The 8943-nt window shown below is 37.6% G+C and overlaps 1 pseudogene across 1 annotated transcript; it reads right to left on the reverse strand.

Moving 5' to 3' along the window:
• Positions 1-6865: 6865 nt before the first annotated feature.
• On the reverse strand, positions 6866-7386 carry LOC308631653 (peptidyl-prolyl cis-trans isomerase A-like; annotated as a pseudogene). The gene is made up of 3 exons: positions 7289-7386; positions 7198-7240; positions 6866-7065 (listed from the first exon to the last, which is right to left on the reverse strand). The product of its transcript is annotated as a peptidyl-prolyl cis-trans isomerase A-like (transcript).
• Positions 7387-8943: the final 1557 nt, after the last annotated feature.

Here is an 8943-nt window from a genome sequence, read left to right on the forward strand (position 1 = left end):
ATACAAAATGCTTCTGAGGGAGCCTAAATGGCTATCTCAACAGACAATGTCTTTGAAGCAGTTATTATCAATATGCTCTAGGAGCTACAAGAGATCATAAAAAATTAAAATGTCTCATAAAATAAAAAATATAAGTTTTTAGACTTATTTTAAAAGTACCAAATGTAAATTCTGGATTTGGAAAATACAACATGAATGAAAGAATGACCAAAGCAGCTCAACAGATTTGAGCTAGCACAAAAAAAAAAAAAAAAAAAGCAGCAGTGAATTTGAAGACAGATCAGTAGAGATTATGTAATCATTTTGGAAAGAGAGGAGAAAAGACTATGGAATAATGACCAGTGCCTCAGAGAAATGTGGGACACCATTCAGTGTACCAACTTAGGCATAATAGGAGTACCAGAAGAAGAGGACAGAGAAAAAGGAATAGAAAATATATATATATATATATCTTCTTTTTCAGGAAATATTTCAGGACACAGTGCCTGAACACTTCCTCAATTTGGTGTGAAAAGGATTGATCTACACATTCAAGAAGCTCAATAAACTCCAAACAGAGAAATAGAAAGAAATCAGAGCTGGACACAGTGTTGTCAAAATTTTGAAAGACAGAAAAAAAATAGCAAGAAGTAAATGACTCATCACTTACAGGGGAGCTTAAGAAGATTAAGTTGACCTTTCTTTTAAAAAATAATGGAAGCCATTAAGGACTGGATGATATATATAACATGCCCAAAGTAAAACCTATTGACCAAGAATCTAGCAAAATTATCCTTGAAAAAAGAAGGCAAATTTAAAACATCCCCAGATGCATATATTTTAAAAAGCTGTTTTTTAACCTGGCTTATAAGGAATGGTGATAAATAATTTGAACACACATGAAAAAATAAAGAGTGCTAACAAAGTTAATTATGTACATAATTGGTATAGTTAATTACTTAACTCTCTTCTCTATACTGACTTTTTTTTTTTGAAGGGGATATTGGGAATTGAACTCAGGGGCACTCAACTACTGAGCCACATCCCCAACCTTGTTTTGTATTTTATTTAGAGACAGGATCTCAATAAGTTGCTTAGCACCTTGTTTTTACTAAAGCTGGCTTTGAACTTGTGATCTTCCTGCCTCAGCCTCCCGAGTTGCTGGGATTACAGGTGTGTGTCACTGTGTCCAGCCTCTATACTGATTTTAAAAAGATATTGAATTAAAACATATCATATTATTTAGTTCACATTAAAATTTAATCTATTTGTCAACAGCACAGAGAAGGTGGTTTACAAAGAAGAGATTTTATTGGAGGAAGAAAATGGAATCATGTGGTAGTTTGAATCCATAGAAATGAAGAGATCATAAATGGCATGGAAGAAGGTTAATGTAACAAACTCCAAAAATATGTACTTACTCTCCTTTGTTCTGTCTTTAAAAGATGTCAATTATATAAAATAATAACAATGTAGTTTTGAGCTTATAACATGATAGCTAATATAAATGACATTGATAGAACCCCGGAGGAGTGTTTGATTTCCATGACCAACTTCTGGTGAGAGGGGAGGAGAGAAGGTTAGAGGGATCTTCTTGCTTTTTCTACTTCCTGACTTTTCCTTAAGCTTAAAACACTCAGTAGATCCTTTTATGGCTCAAAAGTGCAACAAATAGGTTTTCATGCCATTGCAGGAGATGTGTCTCCTGCAAGCCTTGCTCCAGCACCTTAGAAATCTGACCTAAACTTAGGGAAAAAATACTCAGCATGCTAAAATACCACATTTGGGGGGAACATTTCCTGCACTACATTAATAGGTTTCTCAATTCACTGAGAGTAATAAAAACAAATAAACAAACAAAAAGACTTTTGGTCAGACATAAAGCAGGAAAAAGAAAAATCTAGAAAGAGAATCAAACACATGAACACTGCAAGGAATCTTTAAAAAAAATGGAATGAACAGTCAATCTGTGTTGAAAAACAGGAGAAATGAAACATTCATTGCACAGGTTATGATCTCAAAACGAGAGAAATGCCTATATCTTTTTTAACAGCTTCACTGAAAAATGTTCACATCCCACATCTAAATAGAGTTCCCACATTTAAAGTGTCCAATTCAGTGGTTTTTACTCTATGCCTTCACAGTTGTGCAGCCATCACCACAATTTAAAATTCATTCCCCAGGAGAAAGGCACTGAAATCTTTGTTTATCAAGTTGAAGTAGAAGGCATCATAATCCATTTGGGGAGCAAGTTAGATCAGAAAATGAAACGGGCGGGGGGCAGTGGATATGATGTCTGTTTTCTCTGTGGATTGCATGGGACATTGTGCTTCTACTAGAAGGAGGCAGACATCTTCGAAAAGGTTTTCCCTGGTAAATTTGGCTTGTGGAAAATTCACCGTGTGATTCCATTTAAGCCTAATGGGAGCGTCAGGGCTTATAAAGAGGCAGAATTGTGAATTGCATTCCTCACCACAGTGTTCTCCGGGTCCTTTCCAAAGGGTTCGTGCTGAACCTGAATTTAAACACAGTGTGTGTTTTGCTTCAGCCGAGGCCATTGTAGTCAAGCGGGGCTGTGCTTTAGCTGGGCAATTTTGAAACAAATAGTTTCATTGCGGAGGCTTTTCATAAGATCTGAATGGGTTTTCTTTGATTTTTATTCCTAACTTTCAGAGACCAAAGTGTTAAAGACAATCTAATGCATTTTACTTTAAAATGACCAGAAGGGGACTAGAACGTTGATGGACAGCATGCTGTTAAAAGAAAACGCACAAATCATTTCTAGGAGTCATAAACTCTGAATTGATCTACAGATTGACTAAAACATGGATGGTAGCCAGGATTCGCACTGTATCTGGCTTTCTTCTCCCTCACCCCTGTCCCAGTTTGGGTGTATCTGAAAGTCTTTACACCAGATACATTCAGTACTCATTAGATTGCATTGATCTAATGTCGAAAGCGTTGGTAAACATCCATTGTCAAAAATGCGATTTTTCTAAAGAAACGAGGGAAAACAGCTTTTGGTTTTGGTTCTTGTGTGTGAAGACAAGCAGCAATGCGAAGTCTGATCCTCTTTTCCCTCTGCCGGCTAAAGAGAAGTACTACTGGCACTTTGTAGCATTTTTATTTTTTTATTTTTTTGGCAAATCTGGGAGCACATTTTCTGCCTTGCATAATTAAACAGCTGAATGAAATGCAGTGGTCAATCTTCAAATTTCCAAGGAGAGATGAAATTTCTTCTACCCACTCCTCTTTCTGGCCTCTTCCTCTACTCACAAAATGTGAGAAGGTGATACCCACAGGAATTGAGGACATGGCAGCTATTGAGGTACCCACCTAGTGAATGCAAAAGGAATGAATTTCAGGGAAGGAAGTGCTGTGTAAGGGAAGTTCTCAGGAAGAGTTTATTTTAGTATCCCATATTAGTGATTTCACACTATCATAGGCATTATGGTTTGGATCTTAAACACCCTCCCCAAAGATCTGATAAAGGCTTGATTGACAGATTGTGTGCTATTGGTAAGTGGTGGGACCTTTGGAAGGATCTAGTGGAAGGAACTTAGGAGGTCTTTGGGGGAATGCCCTTGAAGGAGATATCAGGACCCTGGCCCCTTCCAATCTTTCTCTTTGCCTCCCTGCTGCCATGAAGTGAGAGCTTTGACCCAAAGCAAAGGAGCTGACTGACCATGGACTGAAACCTCAAAACTGGGACCCAAAAGAAATCTTTCCTCTTTACAAGTTGATTATCTCAGGTATTTTGTCACAGTAACAGAAAGCTGACCAACCCAGTAGGTATCATGGCACCGAATATGCTGTTCTTTAATCCTTGTCTTCTGAGTTGAGGAGATGGGAACATGTCACTTCTTCCACATCATGTTTTATCTCTCAGCTAGAGAAAGTAGAAAATTCATGGCAGAGTCAACCACATCATGGTGGCCAGAAAGCAAAACCAGAAAAAGAGGAGAGCCCAGGGTCCTGGTGTCCTCTTAAAGTCACAATCCCAGTGACATCACTTACATCCACTAGTCCTCACCTCCTAAAAGTCCTCTAGTACTTCCGAATAGTCCCGTAGGCTGGTGACCAAGCCTTTAGTATATAGCCTTTGGGGGACATTTCAGATCACAACCATAATGCTTGGGAGCTATTTCTGGGCACTTGAGATGAGAATGTTCTAAATCAATCTGCTCTTTTGAAATATACTACACATTAGAATGTGAACCAAGGGAAGAGGATCAGACAAACCTAATAGGGTGGTGTTAAAATAATTGTGGGAACTGTAAAAATTAGCAATTCATGTTTTTGTTTGGTTTGGTTTGGTTTGTTAGCTAGAAAAGGGAAGAATATCGGTTCAGTTGCCAAGACCAACATCTTATTATTTTATTCTTTTTTTCTCGTACATATTCTGGAATGAAGGGAGAGAGACAGATAAAAATGAAACATGATGCCAAATGTAATCTGCAATCTAAAATCATAATTTATAAGAAAAAGAATTATCAGAAAAATCAGTGTCTATGAAGACTTTTCAAAAATAGAAAAGCATGAGGCAGAAATGATCAAAACAGATAAATAAATAATAGTGGAGTAGGAACAAATAAAAAAATAAAAACCTGATTCCTTGAATTGACCAGTGAAATTGACAACCTCTTGACAAGGCTGATCAAGGAGGAAAATTAAATTAAATCAGAGATTATACCCACAGAAGAAAAACTGTAAGCCAATCTCACTTACAAATATGGAAACAAAATTCCTCAATAAACCAATAGTAATTAAAATACAGCAACGCCTCTACAGAATTAAACGTGTGGACTAATTGCCACTTATATTAACTGTGTAAATCAGTTCAGTTGAGGAAATCCATTAATGTTATTATCTATGTTAACAGAGGAAGAAAACATATGATTATATTCTGAAAAGAGCATTTAATAAAATACAAAACCCATTGCTGGATTTTGAAAAAAATAGCAAGCAATAGAGGAAATTCCTTTTCACTTGCTGTTATAGCAAGTATTATAATCAATGATAAGACATTAACTAAATATCAACAAAAATGAGGAACAAGAGGTGGCTATCTGACATCTCAGCTATTTTTCAATTCCATAGAATTCCTAGCCAAGACAGTTAAATCCAAAACATGTAGTTGGTGACAGGAGCGCATTGTTATTATTTAAGATAATTGCATTGACTATCTAGAATCAAAGATGAACAGCTAATTATTAGAACTAATGAAAGATTAAATGAGTCTAAAAACAGAATGCCAAAACCATGTTGGAAAGAATAGAAATCAATAAGCAAAAATAAAGGGTTTTTCTACACCCGCAACTCATGAGTAACCCTCTTTAGCAAAATAATCAATATCATAAAATTTCTAGGAACAGCTATGCAGAGAAACATATAAAAGTTACTGAAGACAACTACTAAACTTTTGTGAAATGCATAAAGGCCCTGAGTAAATAAAAACATATGTCAATCTTCTGAAAATAAAAGCTCTGTTCTTAGAATACCAGTTGTTCTCAAGTTATTCCATAAATTTAATACAACCTCAATCAAATGGCCAGAAGGAGTTTTCATCAGTTCTATAATGTTGACCTAAAAATGCATATGAAAGGACAAATGTGCAACTCAAAGAAATTTAGAGGCGGAAAAGGGGATGGGGAGAAGACCAGGGAGGCACAGCATGGAGGTCAAGACTCCCCTGGGGCCACACCCCACCAAGTGCCTCTGCTCATTGGGTAAGAATTGTCAATAAATTCATAAGCTGGTTAGGAATTGAAATGCAATGCCCTGCACTGGTGGAAAAGCCAGAGTAGAGACTATTGCCTGGGCTTCCCCTGGAATTTCTTCCCTGGAATTTCACATACCCACCAGGTGGGAGGGGAGAACAGCTGAGCAGAGTAGACAGTTTCTATGGAGCAGGAGGTCAGGTCAGGGCACTCAACCCTAGGAGGAAGCAGAGAATGGTTCTGCAGGTTCTGCAGAGTAACAGAAGACAAGAATATCATTTTCTCAATCAAATCACTTCCCTTTCAAATCACTTCCATTTCAGGGAAAAGGGCGAGTTGGTATATGGAAAGAGGAGAGGGAAATCCCCTCTAAGAAGTATGGAGCTAAATGCAAGAGTTTCTCCAACACAAATACAGGTTGAACCCCACCCCACCCCGGCCTCCGCATCTGAAGCACTTGGGACTTAGAAGATTCTGTTTGGATTTTAGATTTTTTTTTTTTTTTGGAATATTTGCAAATGCATAATGAAGTATCTTGGAGATGGAACCCAAGTCTAAGCACAGAGTTCATTTATGTGTCACATACATCTTACAAGCATAGCCTGAAGGTAATTTTACTTTTCGCTTCATTTTTAGTGCATCCTCATTTTGACTGTACCTGTCATGTGAGGTCAGATGTGAAATTTATGTCATTGGGAAGGGAGTCTTTTGGTTCAACCGTATTGGTAGTATTCTTTTTTACACCAGTAGCATATTTAATTGTAACTTTTTTGTGTTAGAATTCAGTTAATTTGTTGAAAACAGAGAATTCAGATGAGAATAGACTTACAGAGGACAGAACATAAAATCTCAACCCCAAGTCTGGTCTCACCAGCGTGGAGCTTGGAGCAGTTCCCAGCACAGAGATACCAAATGCAGATAGGACAGAACCATGAGGCAGTTAGCATTAACTTGTGAGGAAATGAGTGAAGGACCACTGAGAATAGGGAGCTGCTCTCTCTATATAGCAGATGAATTCTGCTATCCATCTAGACTTGGAAGGGAATAAGGAAAATATGGAACTCAAAGAACGGCAGCAAGTACACTTGGAGTGCTTTCCTAAGCTACCAAAGGATGATCTGGTGGTGAACATAAACACAAGTCAAATGTATTAGAAAAAACCACCATCAGCAATGACTTGTCTTCTTGCTGGTCTTGCCCTTCGTGGACCCAAAGCACTCCATGTCTTCCACGACACCCCTGCTCTCATTAACCTTCCCAAAGACCACACATAAGTTGCCACCCATCCACTCCATCTTGATAATACAGATGAAAAACTGGGGACTGTTTGTGTTTGGTCCACATTTGCCATGGACAAGATGCCATGCTTTTTTTTTTAATTTTTTTTTATTGGTTGTTCACAACATTACAAAGCTCTTGACATATCATATTTCATACATTAGATTGAAGTGGGTTATGAACCCCCAATATTACCCCAAATGCAGATTAGATGTCATGCTTTTGTAGGCTTCTGGATGGAGTCCTCATCATCAAAAATTTCCCTATAGATGGACTTGCAATTATGGCATGTGACTTCACCATCCTAACACATAAATCCGGGAATAATTCTGTGAAAGCAGAAGCCCTTATTACCAAATTCTTTCTCTCCAGTGCTCAGAGCACAGAAGCATTCTACTATTTGGGGCATTTTCTTTGCAAATAGCTCCAAGGGGACACAACCAATGAATCACTATCAATGGTAATGTCAAAGAACATGGTGGGGTGGACCATGGCTGGCAGCAGGCAATTGCAGTTGACAGAACATCTGCAAAAAGCTCTTCTTAGGTTCTTAATAATGCAGCTCCTGTCATAAATACATACATACATACATACATAAAAAATAATGCAGCTCCATGGGCCAGTAGTACTGTAGCTCAGTGACAGAGTTCTCACCTAGCATGTGCAAGATTTCATCCCCAGCACCACACACACACACACTCACACACACACACACACACACACACACACACAATTCAAAAGGAAAGAAAAGAACACAGCTGCCGAGTAATTGTTGTACAATTACTCACCTAAGAAGGCCAATTTACAGCTCCGGTTCCTCTAATTCCTTATCCCTTCTTTTGATCTTCTCCATTCTTGCTGCTATTGATTGAATCATTGAGAAGATTCGATTGGCCTCTAGCTTATAAGTACTTAAGAATATAGCTTGCTTCTTTTTCTTTTTTTTTTTTCCGTGAATATAATCATTTGCTTTTTTACTTCAAGAAATGACAAGTTCACAAAAAAAAAACCAAAATAATAATAATGGGTTATAATAGAATTGCCTCTTACTTCCACAAATAGACTTTTATTTGCCCCATTAAGAAGTTAATAAAGCTGTTTAATCTATATAGCAAAAAGATCAACTTCTCTGGTATTAAAAACACATTAAAACATTTTCACCCACCACATTAACAAAGAGTTTTTGAAATACCAAATGATACTGAATGCCAGGTGAAGTGATAGAACCAGTACTCTGTCATTACCGACGGAGAAAAAATATATCAGAAAACAGTGCAGCGATAACCCATAATGTTGGCCTAAACTTTAATCAGCAATTCCTCTTCTGTGATCTATATGAAGAAAAATATCTTACTGAATGCACATACACCAATGTGTCTGCTATCTCTGGATAATTTTCTTTCCTTTACACTTTTGCAGTTTCCACATTTTCAGTAATGAACATGACTTACTTTTATGATGGGAGGAAGTCATCTTTATTTTTAAAAGAGAGGAAGATCATGGACCAGAGTGTCAGGCCGATCTAAATTCAAAGCTGCCCATCATATTTTGTGACCTTGGGGAAATCACTTCATCACTGAGGCCTGTCACACTGAGTGGCTGTAAAAATTAAGTGCATAAATGTTATGTTGCTCGGCTGAGAGTAGCACATCAGTGCTGATTCTGTGTGTGTGTCTGTGTGTGTGTGTGTGTGTGTGTGTGTGTCCTGACTTCTCATTTCAAGTCCTGGAGCCGCTGTGGCATAAAAGTAATATAATAGGTCAAGACTTTGTTAAAACTTTTATCAATGTGCCAATTACCATATAAGTACTTTATGTTGTTTCAGTCTTACTGGAAATTGAGAAGATGGAGAGCACAGCTGGAGGAGTTGAAGTTATTTGTGTGAAATCACAGAGGTTGGCAGCTTAAAGAAACAAGATGCAAATACAAAAGCTGGGCTGACATCAAATCTAGTGCTCTTGAGGGA

This window comes from Spermophilus citellus (genome assembly GCF_964194105.1).
Source record: "Spermophilus citellus genome assembly, chromosome: 12".
Classification (NCBI taxonomy): Eukaryota; Metazoa; Chordata; class Mammalia; order Rodentia; family Sciuridae; genus Spermophilus; species Spermophilus citellus.